The sequence below is a fragment of the Convolutriloba macropyga genome, unplaced genomic scaffold, assembly GCF_964194025.1.
Source record: "Convolutriloba macropyga unplaced genomic scaffold, txConMacr16.3 SCAFFOLD_256, whole genome shotgun sequence".
Taxonomy (NCBI): domain Eukaryota; kingdom Metazoa; phylum Xenacoelomorpha; order Acoela; family Convolutidae; genus Convolutriloba; species Convolutriloba macropyga.
In genome coordinates this window covers 86,529-96,451 of record NW_027451793.1, presented here as the reverse complement: position 1 = coordinate 96,451, position 9,923 = coordinate 86,529, and positions in this window count along the sequence as shown.

Genomic DNA, 9,923 nt, shown 5'->3' with positions numbered 1-9,923 from the left:
GGTGTCATTTTTTTTCACAGATGTGAAGTGAAAGAAAACAAAACAAAAGTGCTTTTGGAGAATTTTTTTGGCGAGTTAATTTTCCAAATTAACTTGCTTTTATAGTTTTCGTTTGTTTTTCTAATTTTTCCATCAAATATTTAAATTATTTTTTGTTTGGCTACGCGTAAACCTCTTCAATGAAGAGGAAACTTTACCGTTTGAAAAACTTAGTTTTTTATAGGTGATCCTATATTCTGGCAAATATTAGATAGGAATGCAGTTTTATATGGCAAAAAAATAACTTTCAAAAAACTGGGCTTATACTGATGAGACTATCGGAGATTGAACCACAAAAACATGGTAGTCCTCCGTTTTGTTTTAGCTTATGATTTAAAAAGTCGGAAACTCACTATATTGCAACCACTTGCAACAACTAGCATATAAGATTAAGCTTAGTCCCCTCAGATTTTCGTTGTTAAAGTTTTACAAATCAAAAATAATTCATTGAGAAAGAAGAAGAACGACTGATCTGTAGTTGTTGAAAGCTTCAAAATGAATATTTTCAAAGCAAGGATTGTTTTTATAGTACTCTTGTCTCTATAAAATCTGTTTGAATTTTCGTTTGTTGAATTGATTTTTCTAATTTTGTGGACTTAGCCTAAATTCAAGATAAGGAACTAATGTTTTTTTATGGCAGTTTTGGCAATTTGTTTTAATATTAATGAATTTTGTATTTGAATAGAGGTTGGCTGTATAGATTACAACTGACCTTTTCTCCTTGATATTTTTTGGGTTGCTTTAAAAACTGAAATCTTTTACTTACAGACAAATATGTTATCAATAAAGTGTGACAGAATCAAATCGTTGGTAATTCGGGTTGCTTTTTAATGCTTTTGAAATGCAACAAAAAATTTGATAAAAGCAATTTCTAGAAGCAATATGACAAAAAATTGACAGAAATTTCAAAATTGATGATAGTGACCTCGGTGTTCGAATTTTCTCACAAGTCAACTGAGAACATTTTTGTGGTTGACGAACACAATTAATTCAACAGTCAACCAAAAGTTGACACTGAAGAGCAAATCATGTTTTTCATATCAAATTTCATAGCACACTAAATTATAATCGCACCTTGCAGGATCACGAATTTTAGCTAAAGTTGACGAAAACCGAACACATTAAGAAAGCGTCGATATCCATATAGTTGTCTAAATTTATTTTCCAAGAAAAAAATGTTTTTCAGTTTTGCTTCATCTGGTAAGTTTAAGTTCGAGTAGATTGTAAAAGAGCTGTATAGTTTCCTGAAGCAGAAATAGGCAACATTATTGGATTGTAGTTTTGTGATTTTTAATCGCCATTTTTTGTAGCATGGGAAAAAAAATCTGGCTTTTTTTGGGTAGCGCAAAGCATATTTTGTCTTGCTGATCTTTGTCATACCAATCAACATTCTGTTTCTGTTCAGTTTATTTTGACAATTTAACAAAAATTTAACCCTTCAGATCCTCGCACTCAAAATGATATAATGTAAAACAGATGCTGGAATTTTCCGTTGATTACGAAATATGCAACTATTATCTAACTAAATTTCTTTCGGTTCTATAAATTGGTTGAAAATTAATGTTACTACAGATACATATATAGTACATAATTTTCATAGTTCATACTGTAATTTTGACAAAATTCTTGCTGTTGAATTTTTTTTCCGGTGCTACCAAACGAATCAGCAAAATAAATGCTTCTTCAACAAAATGGTCTTAACATTTTTAATTAAGTTTTTCACTCAAAAACGAAGTTAAAGAAACTATGTCTTAGTTTATGACATCTAATAAGAACTAGTTTGCATCTATTGACTGCTGGAAACGTTTATTAACTGCTTAAGGATGGTTTTGAAGAACATCAACAAAAAATCATGAGTAGTTATTTATTGATAAGAAACTCTTGCTAATTTTCACAAATTTTTATCTCAAATTTGCTTTGATTTTAAATAGATGAACTCTTTGGTATGTTTTTGTTCTCATATAAATTTCACAAATTTACAGCCTTTAGGAAGAAATTTAGTTTTGTTTAAATATAAGTGAAAATCTCTAGAAAAGCGCATAGCGGTTTTACTGAACTTTGAAAATTTCTGTTAAAATCCCTTGTTGATTTATAAAAAAAATTTATCTACAAGAAATGTTTTTTGGGCTTAAAATCTCTGATTACTCATTGACACGTTTTGAAATATTTCTGGACAATTTTAGTTATGTGTTAGAGTACAAACGGAATTTAGTCGGAAATTTTGGTTGCAATTAATGTTTGTAAACGGCCAACGATAAAAAAATAAGACTATATTAGTGTCAATAGTGCTTTTTGGGACCGTTATTTTAATCAAGTAGAATGGCAATTAGCCTGCATTTAGCCTAAATACATTGACATTTAACCTAAATAAGTTTGCCATTGACATTTAGCTTATAATGACATTTAGCATGAATAAGTTTAAGCGAGAAATCTTTGCTATGGTTGAGGAACTTTGACTGAATGACAGGTTTATTTCAATATTTGCTTCATATATCTCAAGTAGGAAAGTTTTGGTGTCAATCCATTTTTTTTTCACAGATGTGAAGTGAGAGAAAATTGAACAAAAGTGCTTTTTGGAGAACTTTTTTTTGGCGAGTTTATTTAACCTAATTATTTCAACCTAATTTTCAAACCTAATTTTCAAACTAATTTTCAAAACCTAATTTTCAACCTAATTTTCAAAACTGCATAATTTTTTACCTAAGGAAAATTCCAATAAATAATCTGTTTTGTATTTCTCGTACACGCAATAAAAATGTTCAGTTGATTTTTGATTACTCGAATACATTTTGTAAGGGCAAAATTCATATCTTTTAAAGTAATTTGGCTTCCCTATTTTGATAACTTTTCCTTAATAAATTTTACTCTAGAAGTTGTACATTAAAAGGAAAGAAATGATGTAAATTGACATTTGATGACTCATACATATGTTATGTGAGCAAAAATGATGTTTTTTAAAGTAATTTTGTGTTAGTTTTCACTAATGGAACAACTTTTCCTTAAGAATTTTTCCTCTAGTACTTGTACATTAAGAGGAAAAAAATGATGCACAATTGACCTTTGATGACTCATACATATGTTATGTGAGCAAAATTGATGTTTTTTAAAGTAGTTTTGTGTTAGTTTTTACTAATGGAACAACTTTTCCTTCAGAAATTTTTCTCTAGGACTTGTACATTAAGAGGAAAAAAATGATGTACAATTGACCTTTGATGACTCATACATATGTTATGTGAGCAAAATTGATGTTTTTTAAAGTAGTTTTGTGTTAGTTTTTACTAATGGAACAACTTTCCCTTAAGAAATTTTTCTCTAGGACTTGTACATTAAGAGGAAAAAAATGATGTACAATTGACCTTTGATGACTCATACATATGTTATGTGAGCAAAATTGATGTTTTTTAAAGTAGTTTTGTGTTAGTTTTCACTAATGGGACAACTTTTTCTTAAGAAATTTTTCTCTAGGACTTGTACATTAAGAGGAAAAAAATGATGTACAATTGACCTTTGAAGACTCATACATATGTTATGTGAGCAAAATTGATGTTTTTTAAAGTAGTTTTGTGTTAGTTTTCACTAATGGGACAACTTTTCCTTAAGAAATTTTTCTCTAGGACTTGTACATTAAGAGGGAAAAAATGATGTACAATTGACCTTTGATGACTCATACATATGTTATGTGAGCAAAGTTGATGTTTTTTAAAGTAGTTTTGTGTTAGTTTTCACTAATGGGACAACTTTTCCTTAAGAAATTTTTCTCTAGGACTTGTACATTAAGAGGAAAAAAATGATGTACAATTGACCTTTGATGACTCATACATATGTTATGTGAGCAAAATTGATGTTTTTTAAAGTAGTTTTGTGTTAGTTTTCACTAATGGAACAACTTTTCCATAAGAAATTTTTCTCTAGGACTTGTACATTACGAGGGAAAAAATGATGTACAATTGACCTTTGATGACTCATACATATGTTATGTGAGCAAAGTTGATGTTTTTTAAAGTAGTTTTGTGTTAGTTTTCACTAATGGAACAACTTTTCTTTAAGAAATTTTTCTCTAGGACTTGTACATTAAGAGAGAAAAAATGATGTACAATTGACCTTTGATGACTCATACATATGTTATGTGAGCAAAATTGATGTTTTTTAAAGTAATTTCGTGTTAGTTTTCACTAATGGAACAACTTTTCCTTAAAAATTTTTCCTCTAGGACTTGTACATTAAGAGGAAAAAAATGATGTACAATCGACCTTTGATGACTCATACATATGTTATGTGAGCAAAAATTGATGTTTTTTAAAGTAGTTTTGTGTTAGTTTTCACTAATGGGACAACTTTTCCCTAAGAAATTTTTCTCTAGGACTTGTACATTAAGAGGAAAAAAATGATGTACAATTGACCTTTGATGAATCAAACATATGTTATGTGAGCAAAAATTGATGTTTTTTAAAGTAGTTTTGTGTTAGTTTTCACTAATGGGACGACTTTTCCTTAAGAAATTTTTCTCTAGAAGTTGTACATTAGAAGGAAAGAAATGATGTACCTTTGACCTTTGATGACTCATACATATGTTATGTGAGCAAAATTGATGTTTTTTAAAGTAGTTTTGTGTTAGTTTTCACTAATGGGACAACTTTTCCTTAAGAAATTTTTCTCTAGGACTTGTACATTAAGAGGGAAAAAATGATGTACAATTGACCTTTGATGACTCATACATATGTTATATGATCAAAATTGATGTTTTTTAAAGTATATTTGTGTTAGTTTTCACTAATGGGACAACTTTTCCTTAAGAATTTTTTCTCTAGGACTTGTACATTAAGAGGAAAAAAATGATGTACAATTGACCTTTGATGACTCATACATATGTTATATGAGCAAAAGTGATGTTTTTTAAAGTATATTTGTGTTAGTTTTTACTAATGGAACAACTTTTACTTAAGAAACTTTTCTCTAGGACCTGTACATTAAGAGGAAAAAAATGATGTACAATTAACCTTTGATGACTCATACATATGTTATGTGAGCAAAATTGATGTTTTCCGACTACCTTGTTTTGATCCGTGGATGAGTTATATAGGTTGAAACGATGGATGAGCTACATGAACACAAAAGAAGTTGCACAAGTTTTCTGTTTTGAACCACTACTCTTGCTTAGGGTTTCTTGATGCGCTCTGATGATAGACAAACAAAATTCTGTTCCTCTGGTTTCCAGATGTTCTTTTTTGCTTCCTTATGCCAATTTGTTTTTGAAGTGCTCGGAATTCAAACAAGGTTTATTCCGTCTTTTGTGTAATTGTATTCTCTGCAACTAAGGTGACAAGATGTTGTTACACCCAAATGTTCTTGACACTACTCGTTTTTCTGATAGATCCTTCAAAACTAAAGGACCTAACTTCTTAGTATAACTTCAAACAATGATTTCTTTTCAAATGATGAATTAACCTGATTTAAATTGCAGGAATTTACTCTCAACTTGTGTTCTTTCTAATCGAAGATTGTCTTCCCTGTCAATTGGTCTTTGCCGGACAAAACAACAGTTGATGAGGTCAAAGTTTCAGTAAATTATTATCTTTCAGAATGCTTTTTTTGTTCCTTTTTTTATAAATTCTATTGAAGAATCAATTACTTCCTTTTATCGTGTTCGAACTTGTTGTTTTTGGATACGAATTTCGTCAAAATGTAATACGTCTGAACGATATGGCTTATTGTGTAATAAATGAAAGGGAAGTCTATTAACAGTCTGAGCCAGACGAGTTCGATTTCGAGTTTGTGTTCTAAAAATAGCCCTTAGGTAATAATTTCATCAGAACGCTTCCTACCCAGACGTTTCACATGTAGTTAAAAAACAAAATCTTCAACGTGAGACTGCATACCGATACATAGATTATTCAAATTAGACACCCAGATTTCTGCTACTGCGCAAAAGTGTTCACTGGATTTATAGCCCGCAAACGTTTGTATACAAACAATCTTCTTCACAGGGTTTAAATATCCCTTATAAACTTATAAAGTTGTGTGCTTCAAAGTTGCGTATGCAGGAATTAACCCTGATTACGCAATACCAATATATAGTTTATTCACATTAGAAAGTGTTCTACGCAAAAGTGTTCGTGACAAATATAGAGTGGATTTAAAGCCCTTAGGTATTTGCCGGGTTTACAGACAGTATTCTCCACAGTGTGTTTATATTACTTATTAAAGAGGCAAGCCAACATGTCCTGTTCAAAAAGGTAAGTCTTTTACAATTTCAGGCAACAATCCTAAACTAAAAGGGAATAATTGCCAAGAACTTTCCATCCGCGCGCATGATCGAACATGTTTGGGTAAAAAGAGCCAAAAAGTGAGTTCAGGTGTATAGGTTTGTTACTACTCATAACGTCGGGGGGGGGCACAAACGGAAAAGCTCGCACTAATCTGCAAAATTGTCCTCTTAACTTCAACTGAAGTTCAACACTTTCGTGTCAGGCACTGATTCCCTCGGGCGACTAAGATTTTGTGCATATATTGTGCGTTTGCACATTACCGAGCCTCTTTGTCCTAGATTGTCAAACCAGTGTCTGCAGTTGTTAGCTGCTTGAATAATTTTGATACGGGCTATATATTTCAGCTCTGTGGGAATCTTGTGAAGTCACACTATTAAAGTCGATAAGATTGAAGAATCTGAATCAAGTCAACTGGAACTGGAAAAAAAATAATGATTTTTTAAAGATAATAAAATTTCCTTGAAGGAATACGTAGTGATTTCATTACAACAAACCGATATCTCATTGGAACCAAGTGAAAATGGCTTATGTAATTCAGCAGGAGCTGTGGTAGAAAGAATAATGTTCTGATGTTAACATGTATTACTGCTAAGAAACACGACATTGATTAATATGGGGCACAATGGGTTGAAGTTGATCTGTTGCCAAATAAATGTCATTATTGAGATTAGACTGCATTCCTGGAGGAAAGCTGGTCGGGGTTTTAAATATGCCAGTCATCCGTACTAGTAGAATTCTTAGGTTTAACTCTCAGATTAATTCTCTGAGTTCGTGCATCACAAGTAAACAATTATTGTTCCAAGCGCCAATTTAGGGTTGGATTTTATGCAGATCTATTTTTTATTGAGGCGTCCGTCCTTTATTGATAACTTTCCAATAGATAAATTAAAGTGCTATCAATGAAAAACACTTCGAAAAATGAACTGACCTATGTGAGAAAAGAGCATATTTAGAAAACAGTCGCGTGAACTGAATAGAAACTTTTTACACTGCCTACGTAAGACCATGGCCAAATTCGAGTTCGAAACCGATATCTCTTCAATTTAAGATAAACACATTCTTTTTTTTCAGCCCGGTAACTCTATGATTTTAGATCAAATTAATCTTTTTTTAAACAAATGTTCAAAATATTCTTTGAGCCTGAACGCAATTTAGGCTTGTCATCCGTTGGGTAATTGGAAGGGTAACACCCGCAGCGGTAATTTTCAAAGTGGTTTATTACAACAAAAAAATTGAGTTATATAATCGTCGGTCAAGGATTGCCGATTTTAAAACGGTTAAGCCCTGAATGATAATCCTGTATATATTAAAGAGCGCCTCCCGCATGATTTGGAAATTCAGAAGCGTGTTACAGAATTTGGGTCTGGTAATCAAAACCTGCCACTGCAGAGTAAAAATGTTTTTAGAAACCGATAATGGGCGTTTGAAACAACCTGTTGAGAGTATTAAAACCTGTTTAAAATCTTAAATCCCGCGCAATTAAAACTCTCCTTTTCAGCGTAACCAACTTAACAACACGATACGAACTCTAATTCTAAATCAAAGGTGGTACAAACGAGAACGTCTGACGACAACGTTCTTATCAAGTAATTGGAAAATCACCAACTACTTGGAAAAGAGAAAGCCATTAAATTAGTTTTTGTTCGCAAGCGAGGAATCCTTCAGATCTAATCAAGACCACCTTTGGGAACAAAAATAATCAATATAAACCGAACCAGAGAAACCTGGCTCACTATTAACGATCCCCTAGATATATAATTTATATCAGGGTACCAACCAGTGATAGTAGAAAACAGAAGCGACGAAAAGGAAGAGGCGCGGGTGTTTGTCTGTGAGCAGACTGTAAAGTTCATTTTGTTTCATCTGCTTATTACAATAGAAAGCGGAGAAAACCAAACAAGGTTTTACTTTCTATACAAACCAACCTCCGCGGGTATTAATTAAAACATTCCTTGAAAATTTTGACAATCTGTTGTTAAAAATAATTGCAGTGGAAAATTAAACATGTCTTGTCGTGATTTCAACATAGATGTCTCCGACGCGCAACATTAGCAGTATAACATTATTTTAAGTTCATTTGATTTTAAAATACAAATTTACGAGCCCAGAAGACTAAACAAATTGACAGGAAAATGATCAAATTTTACAAAAAAAGATAGATTACTGTGGAAACACTGAATTGATTTTTAGCGGTCATTGCGCTCTGCTAAGTGAATTGAGTTAGTCAGTTGCATCCTCTATAATAATTTTTGGAGACGCAATTTTGAAATTTTTTTAAGGGAACAAAATTAAATTTTTCTATCTTTTCCCAGGCATGAATTATTTTCAATTATTTTACAAATTTTTGCTGAAAAATGACCAGTTATACAGAAAAATCGTAAAGACCGATTGGTTGACAAGAAAATTTTATAAACAGAATAGATCGTGCTCACAGAAATCTGTTTCAAAAAATCACAGAGTTTCTCTTTCTCTTTTGACAACATTTTTTTTCCAGGAAACTGGAGAATAATCAGTTACTTAAAACTAAGAAAATCATTAGGTTGTCTTTTGTCTCTAAACGTGCAAGCTATGTATTCCACTCTAGAGCATCTTTTTGCACAAATAGAACCACAAGAAGCCAAACCAGATTTGTTGCGTTATGCTAAGACTGGCTCACTGATTACTATCTGTTAGATACATGATCTATATTGGGGTACCAACCGCTGATTGTAGAAAACATGATCAACAAAAAAAGGAGTTGTATTTTTCTGTGCAAGAAAACTGTAAAGCTCAATTTTTCTCTTTTTTTAGGAACTCGTTGAATCTGTTGATCACAATAGGAAACGGGAAAAAACTATCAACGTTTTGTTTTCTATGCAGACAACCTTCCTCGGGGATTAAAATATTCCATGAAATTTTTGAAAATCTAATGTTTAAAATAAATAGATTGAAAGATGAAATATTTTTTGTCTTCATTTCAACACAGATACCTCTGACAAGCAACATCAGCAATACAACAATATGATTAATTTGTTTACTTTCAAAATAAAAAACACCGAGACCAAAAGAGAAACCAAGTTGACAAGCCAATGTATTGATCAAGTTTTATAAAAAAATTGATGGACTTGATTATAATGAAAAGGAGTTTTAGCAATCATTACGCTGGCTAATTTAAAGGAATTTTTTTGCTGTATCCTTTCGAAGTAATGATAGAGGTTACAGACCCGTTTATCAAATGTTTTTTTTAAAGAGATGTCTATCTTCGCCAACATAATTGGGCGAAATGGACAAAAACGATATTGAAAACTCTTGGCGTGAATTAAGTTTAATTATTTTGCAAATTTCTGATGATGAACTGGGAGTTATCAGGAAAAAACAGTAAAGAACGACTGGTTGACAAATAGATTGAAAGATCTTAAAAACAAAACAGATCCTGCCTATAGAAGGCTCATACTTAATCCTAGTAATAAAAATTAATTTGGCTCACAAATAAGACTATGGTCATTAGTTATGTCTATCCAGATGAACGGCAAAGTTATTCAAAGTCTTTAAAAAAATTCGGGACCACAATAGCAGTCTGCAAAATAAATTGATGTTGAAACATTCAACATCTTTTTCTGTTGGTATGGGGAAGAAATT